The 26,152-nt window shown below is 48.6% G+C and overlaps 1 protein-coding gene across 4 annotated transcripts in view; it reads right to left on the bottom strand.

Moving 5' to 3' along the window:
* Window positions 1-26,152, bottom strand: part of PPP1R9A (protein phosphatase 1 regulatory subunit 9A) — a 2,290,846-nt gene that overhangs the window by 1,146,064 nt on the left and 1,118,630 nt on the right. The window lies entirely within an intron of this gene.

The following is a 26,152-nucleotide window of genomic DNA, read 5'->3' on the forward strand; positions in this document are numbered from 1 at the left end:
CTCAAGAGAACAAGGTAGTTGGTCCACGTTTCAGTCAACTAAGTATCTTCAGGAAACGTTTGCATTTCTTTAATTTTTACCCATCAAGTCCAGTTGACAAATGCGTTTTTATTTTTAAATCTGGACTGAATATTTGGGTCTCGCAAATAAGTATTGGAAAGAATTCCGAGAGCTCAGAGTGCCACAGCAAACCTTGTTTTGCGCCTTCCAAGACGACCATCAGTTAACCACGAATTGCATCAGCTCCATTGTATCTCTATCACTGAAAGAGTAAAATTCAAATCACTATGCATCACTCATCAAATGGGCCCACCTTTTATATCAATAAATTCAAGAAGCATATTTCTCAGTGTACCCTGCATTCAAAGGATTTAAATATCTTTTCAGTTCCCAAGCGCAGATTGTGTAGCATGGGCCAATCACACCTTTTATTTTATTAATTTATGTATTAATTGTTTGCTTGTTAGGCGCTTGTACAATAAGCAAATACTGTTTCAAAGCGCCCACACGGAGGGGAGGGAGCGAGGGTGGGAACTACATAACAACACAATATTTAGGAGCAGAGGGGGAAGAGGGACAAACCTACTATGCCTTGTGAGTATTCAGAACGTGCAAGTGCAGAAAGTAAAGGGAAGAGGGGGTAAGTGTTGGGGGTCTGAGCTCATGGGTGAGCCATAGACAAAGTGCTAGGAATGTTAAGTGCTACATGGCCTGGGCCGAGGGAGGTGTAAGTGAGAGCCTGCAGAGCGGAGGGTGTGCAGATGCAAAGTGCTGTGAATAGACAGGAGCTGGGAAGAATGGAGGATGCATAAGGGCCAAGGACTCCGATTCAGCAACTGTGGGATTAGCAGAGGGGAGAAGGAGGGAAGGAGAAGGAAAAGAATAAAGTCTTAAGGAGCTTCCCGAATTTGAAAAGATCCTGCTCAAGGAGCAGGGGGAGGCTATTCCAAAACAGGGAGCCAGCAGATAAAGGTGAGTGACCATGGGCCCTCTGTTTAGCAAAACGCTTCACACACAAAGAGTTGGTGCCAGAGGAGCGAAGTGGTATAGAGGGAGAGTATTGAGTGAGATAAAGTTGAAGATAGTGTCGTCCCTGGGCTCAGACAGCCTTGTGGATGATGCAGAGGGATTTTAATGTAATCCGTGCAGCAACCGGGAGCCCATGAAGACTTTTTAGTGCAGGAGAGATGTGGTCCCTGGGCTTAAGGCCAAGGATAAGTCCTGCTGCCCTATTCTGGATAAGTAGGAGGGGTCCCAGAGTGGAAGAAGGAAGATTTAGAAGGAGGCTGTTACAGTATTCAGGTCTAGAGAGAACCAGGGCTTGAGTCACATTGAGCCTGTGAGGGAAAGTGAGGAAAGGTAAAATTAATTTGAGAAGGAAGAGCTGATAGTTGGACTTCTTGGCAATGTCCTGAGTGTGAGGGAGGAAGGAGAGAGAGGAGACGAAGTGACTCAAATGTTTCTTGATTCAGTAGAAGGCGCAGGGAGAGAACCCAAGGAGAAAGGCCAGAGTGAGGAGAAGAAGGAGGGAGCAGGGGTCCCAATGGGAAGGATCTTAGTTTTACAGGCGTTGAGGCAGAGAACATTGGAGGCGCACCAGGACTGGATGGTAGATAGGCAGTCAGGGATGATGGAGGGTGCAAGAGGGTCAGCAGAGAGTCTGAAGAAGAGCTGTGTGTCGTCTGCGAAACACTGGACATTGGAGGAGAAAGAGGAGATGCAGCATGGAAGGAGAGAAAGGTAGATGTTAAAGAGCCAGAGGGGGATTATAGAGCCCTGGGGGACACCACCGGTGGAGATGGAAGTAGGTGAGGAGAAGGGGCTCAGGATGAGTAGGGAAGAGCGGTTAGTGCGGAAAGAGGACAGCCAATTTAGTGCCCGTTCCAAGATACCAAGTGTATCGTGAAGCCATTGTATGAGGATGGAATGGTTAACTGTGTCAAATGCAGAGGCGAGATCGAGAAGGATAAGGACAGCTGGGGAGTTGGAGTCCAGAGATGCGAGCAGTCTTGCATACAGGCTTCTCTCTTTTGGAATTCTAAACCAACCAACATCAGAAAAAATCTAATCATCTACAGTTCAGAAAATTGCTAAAAACCTTTCCATATTCGGTTTAATTTTATTTTTATTTATAACTACTGGAAATGCCCGTGTACACGGGCTAATGTGCGTAAAGGAAGATATTTTCAGAGTGTAAATATATTATATGGTGTATTTTAACGTAATTTGTTGTAAAGGATCTTGCTCCTTTTATGTGGAGTAGTAGCCTGAAACAGAGTCTCACAGAATAGATTAAAAATTCAAATAGTACATACGGCCACTTGTTGTATCTGCTCCTAGTTGTCTTGGATTCCACTTTTGGACTCAAATATATAATGTTGAGGGATGTCAGAGTAATACAATTCACATGCAGCATGATTCCAAGTAGTAATGAGATCATAAAATAAAGTAAATTGAAGTCAAAAATTCAAAACGTACATAAAGAATATTATTGATATAATAATATATACCAAGAAATATTACAATGAATAATTACATAATACCTAAGTACATTGAAAAAAAGTCATTTATTTTGTTAGAGAAATAGTGCCTTATCAAATGAATTTCTGTCTATATGTTTTCTTTTTAAATGTATATATTTTCTTAGTGTATGCAACTTGAAGTAGGCTGTTAAAGATCAAGTTACTTACCAACTGTAACGTTCTTTCGACTGGATGTTCCTCCCACGTATTCCTCATCTTGTGATATTCGTTATCGCCAGCTTTGCTGCTTCGGAATTTTTTTCCTGCAGAGGGCGCTCTGCTTGAGGTCTTGGCATCGATTGTCCCTCGACGGGCTCTGTTCCGTGTTGACGTCACTGCTGGTATAAATAGCTCGAGCAGTGCCCCTTGGCTTCAGTTCTGTTTTTTCAAGGAAATACTTGTTGAACACCCAAGCGTGTCCTGTGACTGATAGGCCCATCGTGAGAGGAAGGTGTAAGAAAACGTAAACTGTACTGCGGGGTAGGCTGGGAGGGTCGATGAGGAATACGTGGGAGGAACATCCAATCGGAAGAACGTTACAGTTGGTAAGTTACTTGTTCTTCGAATGGATTGTGTCCTCCCACGTATTCCTCATTTTGTGATAGCCTCCTGTAGCAGTGATCAATTTTGAGGTGTGAGTGCTAGTTATTGTTTTGATGGACGGAATGAAGTACCGCCCTGGCAAATAAACCCTCATTGGAGGAGGAGGCATCTAAGCAGTAATGCTTGATGAAGGTATGGATTGATGCCCATGTTGCAGCCGAGAAAATGTCTTTTGAAGGGACTCCCCTCTTCAAAGCCGCAGAAGTAGCCATTCCTCTATTGGAACGAGCCCATAGCCCATCCGGTAGGTCTTTTCCTGCTAATCTGTAGCATTCCAACATAGCTAGAATGATCCAGCGGGATATAGTTTATTTTGTCATGGCTAACCCCAATTTACGACCTGTATAACCCACAAAGATTTGGTTATCTTGACGTAATTTTGACATTCTTGAAATTTAACTGAGGGCCCTTATGGGGTCCAGACTATGCAATCTCTCCTCTTCTTTACCCAAATGAGGAGGATAGACTGTTGGTAAAATCATTTTTTGTGACAAATGGAAGTCAGAAACTACTTTCGGTAAGAAAGATGGTTTAACCTTAAGAACTACCTTGTCCTTGTAAAAACCTGTATATGGAGGTTTACATGAGAGAGCCTGTAGTTCACTAACCCTGCGGGCTGATGTTAATGCCACAAGAAGGACAGTTTTTAGTGTTAGAAGCCTCAATGGACAGGAATTCAGAGGCTCAAATGGTATATAAGTTAGAAATTTAAGAACTAAGCTTAAATCCCAAGTTGGGACATGAAACGGTACTGGTGTGATTAATGGAATTTTGAAGTAAGAAACCTCTTCTGAGGAGCGCTTGAAAATTGACAGCGCAGCAAGATATCCTTTAATTGTTCCGTTCTGAAGCCCCAGATTGGCTATATGCAATAGGAAAAAAAGCACCATTGGGGTTCCACATTGAAAAGGGTCCACATCCTTATCTTTGCACCAATTACTGAACTTGTTCCAACGACATCGGTAAAAAGATTTAGTTGCTGGCCTTCTGGCTGAAAGCAAAATCTCCATAACGTCATCCAGAAGATCTCAATCCTTGTATCTCAACCTCTAAGAAACCATGCGTGAATGTTGAGTGTCTTGACCTCTGGATGGAGAACCCGTCCTTCCTCTTGCGAGAGAAGATCCTCTCTTTGTGGAAGACGTATTGGAGGGCAGATGGACATGCCCAGAAGGTCCGGGTACCACGTCCTCCTGGCCCAATCCGGGGCAATTAGGATCATGGTTTTCCCTAATTTTCTCAAACCTCCTGATTAATCGAGGAATCACGGGGACTGGAGGAAACGCGTCCAGTAGGGGGAAATCCCAGTCCACAACAAACGCGTCTCCTAGAGCTCCTTTCGGGGGAAATTCCCTTGAGCAATAATGTTTGCACTTCTGGCTTACCTCGGTCGCAAACAGATCCACTTGAGGGGTTCCCCAAAGGGTGAAGATCGCCAGAAGGACTTCCTGAGCTAACTCCCACTAGTGGGAGACTGTGCTCTGCCTGCTCAGAGCGCCTGCCGCCATGTTTTTCTCTCCGGCTAGGTGAACTGCCGATAGAGAGATTCATTCCCGTATTGCCCAGAACCAGAGCTCCATTGCTTCTCTGTACAGTGGTAGTGATCCTACGCCTCCTATTTTGTTGAGGTAGTACATGGCCACTGTGTTGTCCGTCGTTATCAGGACATTCTTTCCTTGTACAGAGGGCAGGAAGGCCTTCAATGCTAGTCTGATTGCCCTCAGCTACAACAGGTTGATGTGTAGTTTGGACTCCGATGGAGACCAACGACCGCTGATTGTCAGATCGTTGGTATGAGCTCCCCACCCCATGAGTGAGGCGTCCGTTACTACTGTTATCTCCGGCCATGGTTGCCAAAAAGATTCCCCTTTGAGGATGTTGTTGTTGCAAGCCCACCATAGTAGATCCTGAACAACTGCGCTCGGGACTTGCAGAAGATCCGACATACTCCCCGAGAACTGGGACCCCTGAGTCCTGAGGGCCCATTGAAGGGATCTCATTCTCAATCTGGCCTCTGGCCGCTGGCACCAGAAAAATGCAGGATTTCATGAGGCCGAGCAACCTGAGAAAATCGAAGGCCGGTAGGTGCTAGGCATTCTGGAATTTTGTTACCATCTGCAGAATGTGGAGAGCTCTTATCTCGGGAGTCGAGGCGAGGCTTTGCCCGAGGAAGAGTAAAAGACTGCTCCGATAAACTGGAGTTTTTGGAATGGTATCATGTGGGACTTCTTGAAATTGAGGGAGAAGCCCAGATTGTGAAGGAAGTGACAGGTGATCGGCAGATGTTCTTGAGCTTGTTCGTGAGAACGTGCTCTGATCAACCAGTCATCCAGGTAGGGGTGGACGTGAATCCCCCTCTCCTGAGACTAGCTGCCACTACTGCCATCAGATTGGTGAAAACCCTCAGGCAGAAGTCAGCCCGAATGGCAGAACTCGAAACTGATAGTGAGAACCACCAACTGCGAACCTCAGGTATTTTCTGTGCTTGAGATGGATTGGCACATGAAAATAAGCATCCTGAAAGTCCAATGATACCTACCAGTCTTGGAGTTGGAGAGCCTGAAGGATCTGAGAAAGGGTTAACATCTTGAACTTGTCCTTCCTGAGGAACTTGTTCAAGTTTCTTAAGTCCATGATGGGTCTCAATCCTCCGTCCTTCTTTGGGATGAGAAAATAAGGGGTGTACCAACCCTTGTTCCTCTCCACCACAGGTACATGTTCTATTGCACCTTTCTCTAGCAGGGTTAAAATTTCCTGCAAAAGGAGCGGGTCTGGCATTTTGGTCGAGTTGGCTCCCGGTGGATGATCGTGAGGCCTTTTTAGGAAGGAAAGGCAGTAACCTTGAGCTACTGTTTCCAGTGCCCCCGCCATTCTTTCAGATGCTGAGAGATTCTGCCTCCCACTGGTGTTTTGTATGATAAGGCCTCAGAGTGATTTGCAGGCGGCTGCAGGAGCGGCTGAGGGTGAAGATGTCGTTCCTGAAGATGGCTTTGTAGTCTTTCCTCGTCCACCACGAGTGACATTTCTTTTGCCCCTTTGAAAAGCCTGTCCTCTTCCTCTACCAAAAGAAGAGTAGTACCGAAAAGGACGACCCCTCCAGGAAGATGAGCTCGAATAGGGTTTCTGAGGTTGTCGCATGGAGGCACTAAGGGATTTAGTTGCCACTTTTGAGGTCTGTAGTTTTTCTAGGCTCTCATCAGCCTTACTACCAAACAGCCTTGAGCCATCAAAAGGTATGTTGAGAAGCCTGGCCTGCACATCTGGTGCAAAACCCGACTTTCTCAACCACGGAAATCTGCGTAGAACTGTGCTTGATGCCATGGATCTGCTTATACTTTCAGCAGTATCCAGTCCAGACTAGAGACATTCCCCCATTGCCTCCTTCCCGTCTTTGACAATATTCAGGAAGCCTTCCCTTTCCTCGCCTTCCGGAATATGTTAATCCGCCGCCGAAATGCATTCCCACAGGGTATGTGTAAACATGGCCAGGGTACAGGTGACATTGGTTGACTTTAAGGCCATACTACCCGAAATAAAAACCTTATGGGCCCAAGCGTCAACCATCTTATCCTCCCTATCCGGAGGTATGGTTGGCTATGCAGTTTGTCTCGAAGTAGTTGCAGCCCGAATAATCAGACTTTCTGGAGTGGGATGCCTATGGGTCAGGTCTAGCAAACTCCAATTCAGGTGACGTGTCAATGCCACTAGCAGAATGCAGAGTCTCGCAAAGGTCTCTCATCTTAGATTCAGGGTCTATAAGTTCCTCTGGAACCTGTCTAGTGCCATATTGCATTCCGAAAGGAGAGATTTCCTCATCCTCCAAGCCAGTATCTTCAAAAATTGAATACGTAGACTTAAAAAAGTCTTAAAAAAGTCTGATTTTGGTAAGGGAGTAAATCTCCTCTCTTCATCCTGATTTTTCATCAAAGAAATTGAGGCTTTCTTTAAAGGTGTCGAAGGAATCTTCGACGAACCCGATGAAACCTTCAACAAAGGCGTCAAAGACATCTTAGGCGCCGATGGCGTCGACGAAGTTGCAGATGTTTTCGACAACTTCTGCTTTTTATGAGGTGTCAGTGAAACACTCGACTCTCGAGGATTCCTCGACGATTTGTAGACTCGAGTGTTACGGGTTTCACCAATACTACTGGGTCTTACCACAGTAGTTCCCGACTTCCCTATGTCGTCCAATGGAGAGACCGGGGTATGGCTCTTGTGGGGTTTCTTTGAAGGGTTCGAGGCCGCATTCTCAAAGAACTCCATAATTTTTCTTCTAAAATCCTCCCATTTTGTTGGGGAATCCGATTTTGTAGGACATCGAACCAATTCAGTCGATGTATCGGATGATGATGAAGGAGATCTATGTCTCCTTTTAACTTTTTTAGAAGATGACGAAGAAGATCGCCTCAATCTATTATGAGATTGGGATCTCTTTGAGTGTTTTTGTGACGTTCCGATTCTTTTGAATCAGACGATTTTTTATGTCTTTTCGACGTGGCCTTCGAAGTGGCCTTCGACGCTGTTAGGAAAGATTTCATAATTGTATGTAATTTTCCCTCCATGTGGCAAACCCCAAACTTTTTGCTTTTGTTTTACACCTTGATCTAGACTTTGCCAGAGAAGCGCAGCCTTCCGCCGCACTCCTCTGGGCTTTCGCTGAATTCTTATGGGGAAACTGACATGCCCTTAAGACAGTCAGTACTGGGTGACTTAGTTTCCCTTAGTCCTTTCGTCATGTTGCAGCTTTTGTGCAACATGAAACAAGAGTGCACCGTAACTTACATTACCGCACTCTTGGGTCTCTAGTCATTCCAAAGGCCCTAGAAAGTCTCGCTGGACTTATTATGAACTGTGCAAGTGTGTCACGGATGGGAGTGGTGGCAGCTATCGTTTCTCTTGTGTTATGAACCCTTTTTCGCCATGTTATCCGCGCTTACCGCGTTTGGCACAAATGAGTGGCCTGGCTCCAAAATGGCCATGCCACGAGGTTCTTTGTCCTGTCCGCTGACCGTCTTGCCCCTTCACCTTCCCCTAGTTTGATCCGACCTTATTTGGTCATGCACTTTCCCGCGAAACCCCAAAGCTTTTGCGGGCTTCTGCATGCCTTGTGTGTGCCTCCAGGATGTGGGCTGGGATGTCTGGTCCCAATACACATCCTGGGTGCCAGAGAGTCTGGAGTGTCCTGAATGCCTGGGACCACCGTAGTCCGTGATCGGTCCACGTATGGTGTGAGTGTTTGTGAGCAGATCTCCCATTGGGTCCTCTCTGTTTTGGCGCGAAGGGAACTTTGGATAAGAGGAGGCTGAAAACACCACTACCATGTCGATCTCCTGAGTTCACACCGAACAAGGGATAAGGAGTCAAGTATCCTGCAACAAGAAGCTGAGTCCAGGAACCGCTGGTGACCCGCTGAAGGTTTGGCACCCTGAACTGCAGTCGTCCTGCGAGATCCCTCTGCATCTGATCGTCCTAGAAGGTATGCAAAGGCGCTTCGACCCATTGGAATAGTGGGATCAACTATTCCCGGCACTTTCATCAAACCCTGCAAGTAAGCCTCTTCGGAAGTGTCCCTGGGCCAACCAGTGAGCTGACCAGCTTACGCAGGACGCTTTGCTCTGTCACCGCCGCCATTTCAGGGAAGCCCTCAAAACTTGGTTTACTGCTTGCTCTGCGTCCACGGCACCCTCACACCGAATTTCGTACACTTGGCATTCCCAGGTCTGAAGTGAGACGAGTGCGCCCGGAGTAAACGCGGTTGCCGTGTTGCCCTGCTGGGGTAACAACCTGTGCACGTCCTCTGCATTTGGGACACCCTCGACACTGCATCCTGCTACACAGAATCTACACGGTGTCAAGACGTCCTGATCATCGCAGCTGAACCTGCCAGCAACGTGAACTGAACTGGAGAAGTCTGGGTCTGCCTGCGTCGGGGACCGGTGAGTAGTCCATACCCCAACCGGTGGCCGGTCGCGCAGGACCCATTTATTTTCTACCGCTGTTGCGAAATAGCGACTCTATCCCGCACTCTCACCCTGCCTCTGCCCACAAGTGGAGGCCTTGCTTCAGTAGTGGGGACTTGTTCTGCATCGCTTCATTCACCTTCCTGAACTGCCTGATATCCTCGAAGAGGCCCTCTTTTGTCCATTGGCACTAGCGCGTGCAGGTACTTTTGAGCATAAGGCTCCTCTCTTCGTAGGGCTCGGACTTCCTCCTAGTTAGGTGTATTTCAGATGTCGAACTGGGTCTAATGTTTACTTGCACTGCCTGTTTTCCTCCCCATCTAGGTGGTTTACATATTACGTGCTCCTAACTCCTTAGACCCCTCGGTCTTGTATATATATTGTATTGCTTGTGATGTGTTGGTTTACTTTAGTATTATTGTGATTCGTTGCTATGGTCGATGTTACAAAGACCTTGTAATAAATGTGTCTATATTTTAATATAACACCTGTCTGGATTAATTTGTAAGTGTCCTTGCTTTGTGTGCTCATTGAGGTCTTTCTGTCACCCTCACCCCTCTTGAGACTTAGTCTTGAACGCCACCATCGCTACCCTGATTGGTCTGGCTTGTCCAGAGGTTACCCTGTTCCAAGAAACTAGGCTGGCCTTCTGAACCTCTGCCCCTCCAGGTCCAAGTTCAGAAATCCATCTTCACAAATTGGTGTACAGCGGTGGGATACGACTCAAGGTATCCAGTGTTGCGCAAGAGCGAAGGCATTTCAAGTTATTCCTACGAGGACACATAGTGAATTGTCGTAGTATACCTTTTTAAAGGCCATGGTCCTATCTAACATTATGGAAACAAGTACATTGTTAACTCTAAATGCTTCTAAATCTGAAACATTGAAAAAGATGTGTGCTGAAAGAGGTGTCTCCTCTCAAGGCACCAAAATGGAAATGATCCAAAGAATCATGGCGTGGCAAGAAGCTCAGCTTAGCGCTATAGCTTCAGAGGACAGTGCAGAAGGAGGTGGGGCTGCTCTCACTGGTAGAACTGACAGTTCTGCCGCTGCACTGATCCACAGCGACCATGAGGACAGGGAGGATGAAATGTCCAATGTTTCCTCTGTTAGTGCTGATGGGGAAGCCATGCTTGAATTCAAGAAGCAAGAGCTGCTGTTTAGGCAGAAGGAGCTTGAGTTCAATATGGCCAAACTCCAGGAAGAGCTTGAGTTCAATAGGGCTAAGCTAAAGATCGAACAGGCAGAAAAACAGAAAGACAGCAATCACCAGTTGGAACTGGCCAAGCTTCAAGTTGCCAATGGATCCAAAGGTCCTGGACATGGGTCTGGGGCCTCCTCTCATCCAAGGTTTCCAAAAGATCTGCTCAGTCTGTATGAGGAAAAGAATGACATTATGGACTGGCTGAATACATTTGAGTATGCATGTGAAGTTCAACAAGTTGACAATGCTGATAAAATTGCCTGGTTATTTAGCAGACTTCCCCATTCTGGCTGCAGTGCCATTATGGAAATGTCGAAAGCTGAGAGAGCAGATTTTGCAATGTTGAAGCAGACTCTCATTTTAAAGTTTGGAAAGACTCCTGCCCAATACTTAAAAAGATTCAGAGAGTATAAGAAAAAAGAAGGTGGTACTTGGGTATCTTATGTAACTGAATCCTTAAAAAACTTGACTGGCTGGGTCAAAGGTTATAAAGTTTCTATCTTTGAAGGTATAATAAGTCTTGTCATGCTGGAACATATTTTTGCATCTTCTTCCCCTGAGCTTAAGCAGCATTTGGCAGATTCAAAGGAGATAGATCCTAAGAAGCTCGCCATTGCAGCAGATTTATGGGTGTCACATCGAGTGTCCCATAAGGACAAGACTCATCCTGGTAAGCAGGAGGAAGGGAAAATGTCCAAAGATAAGGGTGGGGAAACTGATAAATCTTCTTCCCAAAAGGGCCACAAAAAGAAAAATAAGGGGAAGACACAAGAGAGCTCACAGGGTAGTGGAGGTCAGCCTCCAAAACAGAACTCTGTTTATAATAAGCCTCTCTATGTAAACAGACCCAATGGATCTTGTTTTGCTTGTGGAGCAACTGACCACGTGAAGGGGGATCCCAGATGTAAGGTCAAAACCTTGGGGGTCCACTCTGCTAATCTGGCCTTCTCCTCCTACGAGGAAGAAGAGATTACCGGAGCATCCTTCTCCTCAGACTCCTTCCCCAGTGTGATAGAAGCTGAGGTAGTTTTAGTTTCCCTGGGTTCGTGGGAGCCTAAAGTCGCAGAGGCTTATGCTAGGATTCCAGATAACACCAAACACTACTTTAAAGACAGTGTGCTCATCAATGGAGTAGATACTCTAGCTCTTAGGGATAGTGGGTGCAGAAGAACTGTAGTGGATTCTACCTTGGTAGACTCAGAGGAAGTTGCCAGAGCTACTCTGATGCCCACTAAATTGGTTGACGGCCATCTCTCATGTTCCCAGTAATACCTGTAAATCTTACTATCAATGGTACAGCAGTCAGGATTCTAGTGAGCATTCAGAGGAGTGTCCCAGGAAAGGTCTTGTTGGGCAATAATCTCAGAGCTTTAGGGCTTGTGGGAGATACTGCTGACAGGCCCTGCACAAGGTCTCAAAGGAGGGCAGCACTGGCCAAGACCAATGCTCTGCCCCAGCCAAAGGGGAAACCCAAGGCTAAGGGAGTCAAGAAACCAAAAAGAGGGAAAGAAAATATTCCCCCTAACTCGCCTACCACTGCGGTGGAGGTTGTTGGTCAATCACCCGGACCTGATGAGGAGGTGGTGATGCCTGAAGTATTTGACCCCAATGACCATCCTGAACTTAACAATTTGTTGGTAGAAGGTGGTCCTGACAGGGAAGAATTCAATAAAGGCCAACGTGAGTGCCCATCTCTGGAAGGCCTAAGGAGACAGGCCTGCTCCCAGCTTGAGGGTGAACCTCCTGGAAAGCATCAGATTTATTGGGAAGTTGGACTCCTGTATATTGAGCCCACAGAGTCTACAGAAGGAGACCATAGGAGGTTGGTGGTTCCCCTTGCTGTAAGACCCTTCCTCCTGCAGCTGGCGCATGACGTGCCCTTTACTGGCCACCTTGGTATTAAGAGGACCAAGCAAAGGTTATCCATGCACTTCTACTGGTCCAAGATGGGGGTGCAAGTAGAAAGTCACTGCAGGAGTTGTGCCTCCTGCCAATTATCTGTTAAGAGTGGTTCAACAATCCAAGCCCCATTGGTACCACTCCCAGTTGTGGGAGTACCATTCGAGAGGGTAGGGATCAACATTGTTGGTCCCCTTGACCCCCAAACATCCTCAGGCAATATGTTTATCCTGGTATTGGTCGACCATGCCACCAGATATCCTGAGGCCATCCCACTGAAGACTGTGACTGCCAAGTCAGTCGCAAAAGCTTTACTCAGCATCTTTACTAGGGTTGGCTTCCCTAAAGAAGTTGTGTCTGACATAGGCATCAACTTTATGTCGAAGTATATGCAGGCTATGCGGAAAGAATGTGGGGTCACCTACAAGTTCTCCTCCGCATACCACCCCCAGACCAATGGTCTGGTGGAACAGTTTAACAGAACGTTAAAAAGTATGATTGGGCTCTGGAAGAACCTCAGAGAAGAAAATGGGATCTTCTTTTACCATGCTTACTGTTTGCCTACCGAGAGGGGTGTTGGCTTCAGCCCCTTCGAACTTCTGTCTGGTCACCCTGTGCGGGGACCCTTAGCCATAGTCAAGGAGGGATGGGAGATGCCCACTCCCCCTATTACTACCAACGTAGTAGACTATGTGTTAGGGCTCAGAAAAAGGATGGTACTCCTGATGGGTCTGGCTAGTGACAAGTTGAAGGCAGGACAAGCCCTGATGAAATATTGGTATGACCAGAAAGCTTCCCTCATCAACTTCACACCTGGTCAGCAAGTCCTGATCATGAATCCCATAAGGCCTAGAGCTTTACAGGATAAATGGCCAGGCCCATACACAGTGGTGGAGCCCCTGGGTGAGGTCAACTATTTAGTGGACCTTGGAAGGCCTGGACAGGCTCCAAAAGAGTTCCACGTAAATAGGCTGAAGGCTTTCATCCCAAGAGTTGAAATCGCAGCACTGCTATTGGCTTCAGATGTTGAGGAAGAGGAGTCTGAACCTCTCCCTGACATGTTTCAAAGCAGTCCTTCAGATAGCTCCTTTGAGGGTGACCGAGTGGCTCCTCACCTGACTTCTGATCAGCAGGCTGAGGTGAAAAGTTTGCTTAGGCAATTTTCTCCCGTTTTCACAGTCCCCTGGTTTGACACCTTGGTGCAAACATAACATAGACACAGGAGACAGTGTACCTACCAAAAGTAGGGGATACAGGATGTCAGACAAAGTCGGGTCTTACATTAAGACGGAAGTCAACAAAATGTTAGATCTTGGGGTGATTGAACCCTCTGGTAGTCTTTGGTCCAGCCCAGTGGTTTTGGTTCCAAAAGCAAGTACTTCCGAATTGAGGTTCTGCATGGATTACAGGGCTCTGATTGCTGTCACCAAGACAGATGCCCATCCCTTGCCTCGAACAGATGAGCTGGTGGATACCTTGGGGGCCTCCAAGTACCTCAGCACGTTTGACCTCACTGCAGGCTATTGGCAAATAGCCCTCGCAGAACATGGCAAGGAGAAGACAGCATTCTCAACTCCGGAAGGTCTTTACCAGTTCAGGGTAATGCCTTTTGGGTTGAAGAATGCACCTGCCACTTTCCAGAGGCTTGTAAATCATGTGTTGAATGGGTTGGATGAATTCTGTCTTGCATATCTGGATGATATAGCAGTTTTCAGTGCCACCTGGGAAGACCAAGTGAAACACCTTGGTATTGTGTTACAGGCTCTTCAGAAAGCCCACTTAACCAAAAAGGCCAGTAAATGCCAGATTGGACAAGGCTCAGTGTTCACCCTGGACATGAAGTAGGTGGAGGGAGGATACAGCCTCTACCCAGTAAAGTACAATCAGTATAAGACTGGCCTACCCCCATTACACAGATCCAAGTAAGAGCCTTCTTAGGACTCACGGGGTATTACAGAAATTTCATAGCAGACTATAACACCATGGTCCCCCTCTGACTGCTCTCACCACTCCAAAGAAACCCAAGAAGGTAACTTGGAAGAGCGTGAGAAGGCATTCAATGGCTTAAAAGACTCCTTGTGCCAGGCCCCTGTACTCGGGGCCCCTGATTACCAAAGACCTTTTATTGTGCAGACAGATGCCTCTGACAGTGGGATATGAGCTGTACTATCACAAGTAGATGAGAAGGATAAGGAACACCCGATTGGCTTCATTAGTCGCCAGCTTAAGGACAGAGAGCTCAGATGGTCCACAGTAGAGAAAGAATGTTTCTCTGTTGGGTGGGCCCTACGGAAGCTGAGGCCCTACTTATATGGGACCCACTTCACTGTGCAAACTGACCATAAGCCCTTAAAGTGGCTGATAAACATGAAGGTAGAGAATCCAAAGTTGCTTAGGTGGTCCATAAGTCTACAAGGCTTCGACTTCACTATTGAGCATAGGCCAGGTGTCCAACATAGCAATGCTGTTGGGTTGTCCAGAATGTTTAACAATCCTGCACAAGAAACTCATCCAGGGGTGGATTAGTTCCCCCTGTCCTTAGTCTGGGAGGGGCGAGTGTTAGGAAAGATTTCATAATTTTATGTAATTTTCCCTCCATGTGGCAACCCCCAAACTTTTTGCTGTTGTTTTACACCCTGATCTAGACTTTGACAGAGAAGCGCAGCCTTCCGCCGCACTCCTCTGGGCTTTCGCTCAATTCTTATGGGGAAACTGACATGCCCTTAAGACAGTCAGTACTGGGAAACTTCGTTTCCTTTAGTCCTTTCCTCATGTTTTAGCTTTTGTGCAACATGAAACAACTTCATTACCGCGCTCTTGGGTCTCTAGTCATTCCAAAGGCCCTAGAAACTCTCGCTGGACTTATTATGAACTGTGCAAGTGTGTCACGGACGGGACTGGTGGCAGCTATCAGTTCTCTTGTGTTTTGAACCCTTTTCGCCATGTTATCTGCGCTTACCGCGTTTGGCACAAATTAGTGGCCTGGCTCCAAAATGGCCATGCCACAAGGTTCTTTGTCCTGTCCGCTGACCGTCTTGCCCCTTCACCTTCCCCCAGGTCGAGCCGACCCGGGGCAGTCCTTATTTGGTCATGCACTTTCCCGCAAAACCCCAAAGCTTTCGCGGGCTTCTGCATGCCTTGTGTGTGCCTCCAGGATGTGGGCTGGGATGTCTGGTCCCAATACACATCCTGGGTGCCAGAGAGTCTGGAGTGTCCTGAATGCCTGGGACCACTGTGATCCGTGATAGGACCACGTATGGTGTGAGTGTCTGTGAGCAGATCTCCCATTGGGTCCTCTCCGTTTTGGCACAAAGGGAACTTTGGATAAGAGGAGGCTGAAAACACCACTACCATGTCGATCTCCTGAGTTCACACCGAACAAGGGATAAGGAGTCAAGTATCCTGCAACAAGAAGCTGAGTCGAGGAACCGTTGGTGACCCGCTGAAGGTTTGGCACCCTGAACTGCTGTCGTCCTGCGAGACCCCTCTGCATCTGATCGTCCTAGAAGGTCTGCGAAGGCGCTTTGACCCATTGGAATAGTGGGATCAACTATTCCCGGCACCTTCATCAAAACCTGCAAGTAAGCCTCTTCGGGAGTGTCCCTGGGCCAACCAGTGGGCTGACCAGCTTACGCAGGACGCTTTGCTCTGTCACTGCTGCTGTTTCGGGGAAGCCCTCAAAACATGGTTTACTGCTTGCTCTGCGTCCACGGCACCCTCACACCGAATTTCGTACACTTGGCATTCCCAGGTCTGAAGTGAGACGAGTGCGCCCGGACCAGAGTAAACGCGGTTGCTGTGTTGCCCTCCTGGGGTAACAACCTGTGCACGTCCGCTGCATTTGGGACACCCTTGACCCTGCATCCTGCTATGCAGAATCTACACGGTTTCAAGACGTCCTGATCATCGCAGCTGAACCTGACATCAACGTGAACTGAACTGGAGGTCTGGGACCGGTGAGCAGTCCATAACCCAACCGGTGGCCCCTCGCGCAGGAGCCAGTTTCCTTTTTACCGCTGTTGCGAAATAGCGACTCTATCCCGCACTCTCACCCTGCCTCTGCCCACAAGTGGAGGCCTTGCTTAAGTAGTGGGGACTTGTTCTGCATCGCTTCATTCACCTTCCTGAACTGCCTGATATCCTCGAAGAGGCCCTCTTTTGTCCATTGGCACCAGCGCGTGCAGGTACTTTTGAGCATAAGGCTCCTCTCTTCGTAGGGCTTGGACTTCTTCCTAGTTAGGTGTATTTCAGATGTCTAACTGGGTCTAATGTTTACTTGCACTGCCTGTTTTCCTCCCCATCTAGGTGGTTTACATATTACGTGCTCCTAACTTCTTAGACCCCTCGTTCTTATATATAAATTGTATTGCTTGTGATGTGTTGGTTTACTTTAGTATTATTGTGATTCGTTGCTATGGTCGATGTTACAAAGGCCTTGTAATAAATGTGTCTATATTTTAATATAACACTTGTCTGGAGTAATTTGTAAGTGTCCTTGCTTTGTGTGCTCATTGAGGTGTTTCCGTCACCCTCACCCCTCTTGAGACTTAGTCTTCACTGCCGCCATCGCTACCCTGATTCGTCTGGCTTGTCCAGAGGTTACCCTGTTCCAAGAAACTAGGCTGGCCTTCTGAACCTCTGCCCCTCCAGGTCCGAGTTCAGAAATCCATTTTAACAGACGACTCCCGCCCCGCCACTAGTTTACCTTTCCTCTCATGGAGGGCCTTCTCCGTCATCGACTGACAGGAGCCACAGTCGCTGGTTCGATGATCTGAACACAGGCATCAAAGACTGATGTGGTGAGGATCGGTGATAGACATCTTTGAACCGCACTCGATACACTTCTTAAACCCAGTCTTGGGTGTAGAAGCAGTAGATGATGATGACATTTTCTGACAGAAAATCTCGAAGCGCGCCGTTCACAAGAGAGAAGCAACGGAAAAACGGAACTGAAGCCAAAGGGCGCAGCTCAAGCTATTTATACCAGCAGTGACGTCGACACGGAACCGAGCCCATTGAGGGACAATCAACGCCACAACCTCGAGCACAGCACCCTCTGCCGAAATATTTTTTCCGAAGCAGCAAAGCTGCCGATACCGAATATCACAAGATGAGGAATACGTGGGAGGACACAATTGATTCAAAGTGGTATTCTTATCTTGGGCCTTTTCTGCAGCTTGTCATCATTTTTTAAATACACATTTTGTTTGCCTGCAAGATAAACTTGTAGTCTTATTTTGTATGCATAAGGCAACAACTCCCTCTATCAGTGATACCAGGCGAAGCAGACAGGACGGCTTCAGACAAATATACATCTGGCCTGTTATTACATATTATGATATGATGATTGCTTGTACTCAAGGGGGGCTGAGTGAAACGAGAGGGAGATGGAAGAGCATATCATTATCTGAAGGCATCTTGAGGAACGAGGAAATTGCCACCTCACACAACTGCACCATCACATTTCACATTGTATATCGCCCACCAGGCCCTCTAGCTGACATCCACTCATCCATCATGCACCTTGTCTCCGATAATCACAAAACATCCTCTAAGGTCATCCTAGCAGGTGATCTTAACCTAGGGCTTCAAGACCCCAAAGACACTACTGTCAAAAATCTGACCAAAGCACTAGAAACTCCAGGCTTCTCACACTCCATCATCAACCCCACTCACAACAAGTGCCGCACCGTTGACTGGTAAGAGTACCACAACTGTGCCCCAGACCACCACCCTATTCTTTTCACACTCGGCACACAGAAGGTCCAAAAAGACACCATCCTACCACTCCCATCGGCAGCTGCCGGAAGTACACGCCTCCTCACTAGGGAAAGGCTAGCACCCTTTCTCAAGGTCCCAGCCCTTGAGGCTCCATTCTCCAAAGACCCTGAAGCCCTGGCTTTATCACTATACTCCATCCTAGCTGAAACCATTGATGTTATTGCACCCTTAAAGATCTGCAAACCCAAACATACTAAACATGCTAACAACGGGTTTACTCAAGAACTCTCAAAACTACGCACCAGAAAGCATGCAGCCCTATCTAAATGGCAAGCCAGCCAACTTGCACTAGACAAACTTGAATTTAACAAACTGTCTAATGAATATAAAAAAAAGCTATTGTCCGTGCCAAAGCTAACTCCTTTAGCAATAGAATAGACAATGCCAAGTCCAACTGTAACAAAATCTTCTCCATCCTCAGGGAGCTAGAAACTTCTGCCCCCCCACCCCTCCAGCCATACTCAAGAATGAAGCATGGTGTGCTGACATTCAAGCAGCCATGCTCCTCAAGCTTAACACTCTGCAGAACAAAATCAGGGCTAATCAACTTAGCCCTCTCCGTGCCAACTCATTTTAACCACCCTCATCCAACCAGCAGACCGCCCACACAACCCCCTTCTCATTCAGAGACGTCAATGATACGGAAGTTACTGCCATAATGAAGAACATCAAACCATCCACGTGCAAAGATGACATCGGCCCTGCATCCTTATTCAAGGAATGAGCAGACTTGCTCAGACCGTTCATCACGGCATTCAGGAATTTTGCTTCAGGATCGGTTCCGTCTAACCTAAAAGAAGCGTGGGTTTGTCCCTATCCAAAAAATAACTCACTCAACCCATCCAACCCCAACAACTACATACCCATCACCACCGTACCCTTCTTGCTCAAGATTCTGGACAAAGCAGCATACTTGCAAGTCTAGGAATTCCTAGAATCAAAAAACATCCTAGGCACCCAGCAATTTGGCTTCCGGCAAGGTCATGGCACCGAGACGGCTCTACTGGACCTCAAAAATCAAATTGATATCAGAGATTCTGGAAAACCTGCCCTCTCCTACCTACTACTAAATAGATCAGAAGCATTTGACCTCGTGGATCACAATCTACTGTCAACATCTCTCTTCCGCAGCCTTCTTCTCTCGGAAAGCAATCACCTGGATTGCCTCCTTCCTCAAAGGTAGAATCAGGTGTGTCTTCTCAGACATAGCAACTGCCAATCCAGACACTATACTCTTCGGGGTACCGCTAGGCTCCGGCCTATTGCCCACATTGTACAACATCTTTACTATCTCCCTCTTCAATCTACTTGACTCGCTCGGCATCATGTATACCAATTATGCCGACGATACTCAAGTCCTCATTCCTCTCTCCGGCAACTATGAAAATAATTCCAACACCCTTAACTCCATCTATGCCACTATCCACACATGGATGGCAGAAAACTGGCCCTGCCTGAACGGAGACAAGACAGAACTTCTACTGCTAGCCCCCACTGACTCACGCATCATCCTGGACACTAAATAGAAAGCTTTCACCATTGATAACATCCCAGTCTCTAAGTCAGTCAAAGCTCTCAGAGTCTACTTAGACACAAACCTTACTATGTCCAGACAAGTAAGCGTAATAGCGACCTCTGCAGCTTACTACTCTAAACTCATCAATGCCACCAGACTGTTTTTTCCACCGCCAACTCTCTATCAATTGCGCGAGCCATCATAGGCTCGAGGCAAGATTATTGTAATGTACTCTATGCAGGGACCTCAGCAAAAAACCTGGACAATTTACAAACCTGTCAGAATGACACCCTCCGCTCAGCATTGGGCATCTCCAAAAGGGAACATATTTCGGCAGCTAGACAACAAGCATACTGGCATCCGGTCTGCCAATGCATCCTGTTCAACACACTTGGCATCATGCATATTTGTATCCACCACAGCACACCCCCTACCTTTCCCAAAGAGGCCTCCTGCCTCCGGCTGCAAGACCCACTAGAACCCCATATGCCAATCTACTGCCAGTTCCACGAATCAAACGTGCAAGAGGCGGTGGCGCTAGCTTCCCATTCATTGCCTCTAGACATTGTAACTCACTTCCCCACTCCATCAGAAGTGAGCCTTCACATCTTGCCTTCCGCAAGGCCGTCAAAACTAGACTGTCTAAAAAGCTGATACTGTAAGACTGCAGCTTTAATGTATCCCTGCTGCTCGAAGGCTGTAACCAAGCCCGCACAGTTTAATTAGGGAACCTGCCAAGCTTACCTAACCTATGAAGGGCAACTGTATTCAACTTATCTAACCTATGTATTGCGGATGTAATCAAATTACCGAAATATTGTGAATAATACATGTTTGCGGGCCAATGTAACCGTTCGCCCACCTATGTGCTACAATGAAGACAACTTCCTCTAACAGCGCCTCGATGCCCATGGGCTGTGTGAGCGCTCTACAGATGCAAATAAATACATAAATAAAGATACATGTTGGCAGAGGATTAACATGAAGGGAGTCAGGTTTTTCTGAACTAAAATATGAAGTCAGCTTGGTGAAACTGGAGATGAAGTCAGTTCCAGAAGGTGGAAGCAGCAAACAAAAATGGGTTGCTTCTTCTACTACAGTGCTTAGAGGTGTGCACAGTCAGAAGATCATGGTCTGCTGAGCACAGGCTTTCATGGGATGTATGGCAGAATCATGTTGGAACTGAGTTAGGAAGACACTTGCAGGTCAAACAAAGAATCTTGAAGTCAATTATTTAGAGATAGCCAGGGTGGTTAACATATAGTGTACTGGTGTAGTCAAATTAGAAGTTTATGAATGATCCAACCATCATGGTGGACTTCACTGATGAAGGGTAGGATTTTCCTGAGGAATTTAAGATGCCAAAATCATGATTTCCGAAGAGCAGCAATTTGAATATACATGCTGAGGTCCTTGTCCTTCAACCTAACGGTTAGGCCGGTGGAGGCGGTTAGTGGTGGCGCCAAAGGTTTTTACTTTTGTGGCAGTACTGATTTAGGATCCAAAAGGTGATGAGTGAGAGGGAGGTGGGGTCATTTTTAGGGAGCAAGGAGGATTTTTTCTTTGGCCATTAAGTTTCAGGTTTTTGCAATGTATCCAGATTTAAAAAGCTGCAACATGTTTGGACATGCAAGGTACACGCAGATAGATGTGTGTGTCATCAGCGCATGGGGTGGAAGTGGATGTGGGGACTATGTAGAAGGTCCATAAGAGGTTTCCAAAGATGACAGGAGGGTAATTGGAAGTAAAGTTACCAAACCTTACTTTTTAGTGATTTTTCAGGAAATGTTCAAACCATCGCAGGGGGGAACCATGAGACACTAGCAATCTGTTCCAAACATTCCAGTAGGTGTGGATGCTAACTGTGTCAAAAGCGTAATAGGATGAGCATGGATAATATGCTATTGTCTCAAGATGATAATATGTCATCTCAGACATTTAGGGGGTAATTCATAGAATTCGGCGCACAAGTGGCGCACGCGGCTGGTGCACAGAGTGCGCGTGCGGCAGTCTGCACCAGCTGCGTGCGCCAAAACCCATTTAGGCGCACAGCGTATTCATGGATTTATACATCCATAACCAGCCGTGCCGCAGAGTGGTGCAGCGACCCTGCAGCAGCGCCAGGTATGCCGCCAACCTCGCCCCGTGCGCCAAAAACATTGCACAAATCCAGTACATGGCGCAAAGGCCAGTGGACCAGCATACAGCCCCCCAACCACGAAAACGCATGTAAAACTCCCTGCGCACCCCTCAGAATACACGTACCCTGCTCGCACCAGGCCTATCGCGTGTAAAACTTCACACGCACCCCTCAGAATACACGTACGCCGCTCGCGCCAGGCCTATCGCATGTAAAACTTCACACGCATCCCTCAGAATACACATTCCCCGCTCGCGCCAGGCCTATCGTGTGTAAAACTCCCAGCGCACCCCTCGCAATACACGTACCGCACTCACGCTAGGCCAATAGCATGTAAAACTTCATACGCACCCCTCGGAATACACGTACCCCGCTCACGCCAGGCCTATTGCGTGTAAAACTCCCTGCTCACCCCTCGGAATACACGTACCCCGCTCGCGCTAGGCCAATAGCGTATAAAACTTCACACGCACCCCTCGGAATACACGTACCCTGGTCGTGACAAGCCAATAGCGTGTAAAACGTGGAAAAAGTCCCCCCTGTGGAGTGGGCTGCCTGCGGGGCATGGCCAGGGTGGATGCGCTGCCTGCACGTATTCCGGGGGTGCGTTTGAAGTTTTACACGCTATTGGCTGAGCGTGAGCGGGGCACGTGTATTCTGAGGGCTGCGTGTGAAGTCTTACACGCTATTGGCCTAGCGTGAGCGGGGCACGTGTATTGTGAGGGGTGCATGTGAAGTCTTACACGCTATTGGCCTAGCGCGAGCGGGGTACGTGTATTCTGGCAGTGCGTGTGAAATATCACACGTGATTTGGCAGTGTTCTCCCTCCCAGTGTGCCCACCCCTCCCAATGGCCCTTAGCCAGCCAACACCACAGGGGACCACCCCACACCCTTGGGCACGCCCCGCAGGCAGCCCATCACCCGTGGCAATGCCCCGCAGGCAGCCCTTCACCCCACTCCATAGCCGCAGGCAGCCCATCCACCCTGGGCATGCCCCACAGTCAGGCCACATGGCACCATGCACTTGGGAGCCCCGACTTATGTCCCCCACCGAACCCCCAGTGACGGGCACCTGCCAGCAGGCTCTGACTTATGTCCCCCACCCACCCCCAGTGACAGGCACCTGCCAGCAGGCCCTGACTTATGTCTCCCACCGAACCCCCAGTGACGGGCACCTGCTAGCAGGCCCCGACTTATGTTCCCCACCGAACACGTCATCACAATCCAGATCCATGGCCCTTATGGCCACCCAAATCCCACGCCACGCCACCCCAGTCCAAACACCCAACCAAGCATTCCATCCACTCCAAATTGAAATCCCCATGTCATGATAGATGCCAAATAACCAGTATGCGCATGAGTACAAGTCCGTCAGACCCACACAATGGCGTCACATCATTGAGAAAACCCACATTGTGACATGCGCAAAACCAATGAGTGAAGACCACAAAATTGAATTAAAAAAAAATGTATTATATATAAAAAAGAATGAATGAAACGATTTTAGACAAGAATAAAATGATAAATAAAAGGATGTCCGAAATCAGGGAAAAACTATTAATGGTGATTACAATAAAATGCAAAGAAAAATGCCGTCCATAGCACCAAATCCAAAGTAAAAAAAATACAAAACCATTCCTCCATGGTAACAAAAATATGTGAAATCAGGTCCATAACTATATACAATGTAAAAATCAAGGGTCCATGTGACAACAATCCAGAGGAAACCTAAGAAAAAACCTACCTAATGAATAACTATTAACAAAAAGGTGGGGCATAGTCCATGCGCCCCAAAGGAAAAAAATAATAAAGGAAACCTACAACTACATAACTATTTACAAAGGCGGTGGGCTAGTCCCACGGCTCACTGTTCGATGTTCCGGGCCAGGGCATCATCGAACTCCATGTCGATGTTCTGGAGGCTGGCCTGTTCCCTGGACCCGAGGTCTCGCAGGGATGCAGCCATGGAATCCGTCAAATCCCTGTGAGTTTCCTCGAGGCTCTCTGCCCGCCTCAATGCCCGGTGCATGGAGTTCTCCGCCCTGACCATCCTGAGCTGTGCCCTCTCCGCCCTCTGCCTCTCTGCATCAATTTGCTGGCCCAACCGCTGCCACGCGGAAGAAACTCCCAGTCTGGGGTCCTCCTGCCCCTGGGCCGATGCCTGTCCCCGTGGCGTTGATGGCCCTGAGCCATGATGCCTCCCACGCTAAGCCTGCTGCTGCTTCCGACTCAACTGCCTCTGCCACCAGGCTGATGGAATCCCCCGGCACCGTAGTGCACGTGCCCTGCCCGATGATGCCGCCACATCCTCCATCCGCTGGAGTCCAGTTGGTGGGGTGGCCACCCCTGCTGGACCTCCAACTCCCGACTGCGGCAGGGATGGGATCTCCACCTGGCTGGCTGCGTTGGTTGGGGCAGATCCACAGGGGGCCCTGGTGGCATCTGGGCTGGAAGACGGCACAGAGAACGACTGGCGTATAGTATGCACAGAGGAGGAGAGGGCCGCAAGACTGACCGACACATGGAGGAAACCCCCGACCATGGCCACTCCCAACTGGGTCACGTTGGCACACAGCTCTTCTTGATGACGTGCATGGTCCCCCCAGGAACCACGCACGTCATCACGAATGTCACGTGTGCGCAACACAACGCCAATCAGGACGTACTCCATCCGGTCACGGGTCCCCTCGTCCATATGTAGAGAAGTGCCAGATGACGTGGACCTCCCCTCTACCTGCGGACGGGCCTGGGACAGGGCATCCCTGCTGGTACATGGTGATGCAGTCACAGTGTCAGGGACAGAGACATGCACAGGCACCTCCGCGGCGACCTGTGCTGCCTCCTGTCCCTGCTCCTGGACTGCACCACTTGCACCAGTGGTACCACCCCCACCAGGCCCCATTTGCGGCTCTGTAGCATCCTCCTCCTCCTCTATACACACTACCAACCTGGATGCCTCCACACCGTCTTCCGCTGTAGCAAGCCCCTGTGGGGCCTCATCCACCCCTTCCGCTGCAGCCGTAGTGGCAGACGCGGCACCAGTCCCCTTGCTCCCGGATAATGGAATTTCCTGGCAGGGTGACAGGGCCTTGCGTTGGCAGCCGGTGGAGGCATCATTGCTGCTTTCCTCCACAGCGCCGTCCCTGCCCTCTTCTTCAGTCGCCGCTGTGTAAAGGGAGACAATGAACACAGGCATCAGGGTACTGTACAATAGTCCCCTAGACAGGAAGCAATAGCACATGAGTGGCACTGTCAAACGTCACTTCCATCATGTCTCCCAACAACACATGGATCAGTGCAGGCAACACACATGCAGGAACCGGCATGGCACATGCAACAATAACTTGCACCCATGTCCACCGCACCGTAGATATATCCAATGGTGGGCTGAAACTCACATGGGACATGCTGATCACATGCACATGCATCACCGGAGGGTCATGCATCAGGCCCCGTATGCCCACAGACACAGTGGATACAAGGATGAGTAGGCTGTATCAGTGATTCAACACATCGCCATGGACATGTGTCATGCATCCATGGCACACAGACCACTCTGACACATGGACATGTACATCATGCATGTCCATGACAGCAGCACACATCTATCACACCACAAACATGTCAAGGTACAGACACAGGCATGGATACATGTGTGCATTCTGCATGCTGCTCAGCATGATGCATTGTAACACATACACCATCCATGTGGGTCACGCCTGACTAGACTCACATGCAGCACCGTCAGTTCCCTGCACACACACATCCATACATGACCCATATCGCACATGCAGCCGAGTAGCTAACTACCACCACGCTTCAACATGCACTGTTTCAAACGTGAATGCACTTACCGCTCGATTCCAGACGGGCCTGCATCCTGAGGATCTGGTGGTGAAGCACTGCACGAATGCACTCCAGGACCCTCATCTGCTGGGTGGTAAGATGGGCCCGGTGCCCCACTGCATCCGCTGCCTCCAAGAGACACTAGGCCTTCTTGAGGGTCCTGGATTTGTAGTCCTCCCAGCGCTTCCGGGCGTGTTTGATGTTGCGGGGTGCCACCCCCTCCGCGTTGATGGCACCCACTATGTCCTCCCAGATCCTCTCCCGTCCTTCCTTGTCGGCGCACAATGGTCTTAAGAGGGCATCGTAATGCCCCAGAACTTGCTCCACCAGGATACCAACTTCCTTGTCACTGAAGCTGGTAGCCCTCTGCCTCTCTGATGGTGTTTGCCCTGACATGGCGACCCCCAAGGCAGGTGTGGGTGGGCAACTGGGTCCTGAAGCTGGGCTGTGGAGTGATGGAACACCAGTCGGGAGTCTTCTGTTCCAGCAGGGGTGGTCACAGCAACTGGACCCCTGCAGAGGGCACCAAATGGCAGGGCACGGTGGCAGCAGGCAGGCATGCAGCAGCAGTTGGCTCGTGGGAGGCTGCTCGGGGCTCTGGGGTGCAGTGATTCGGCTTTCTGGGCAGAAGCGTGGTCTTCCGTGTGTTGTCGCGTGGCCAGCTTGTACAGAGTGATTTG

This window comes from Ambystoma mexicanum, chromosome 2q, assembly GCF_040938575.1.
Source record: "Ambystoma mexicanum isolate Mex_15411 chromosome 2q, UKY_AmexF1_1, whole genome shotgun sequence".
Lineage (NCBI taxonomy): Eukaryota > Metazoa > Chordata > Amphibia > Caudata > Ambystomatidae > Ambystoma > Ambystoma mexicanum.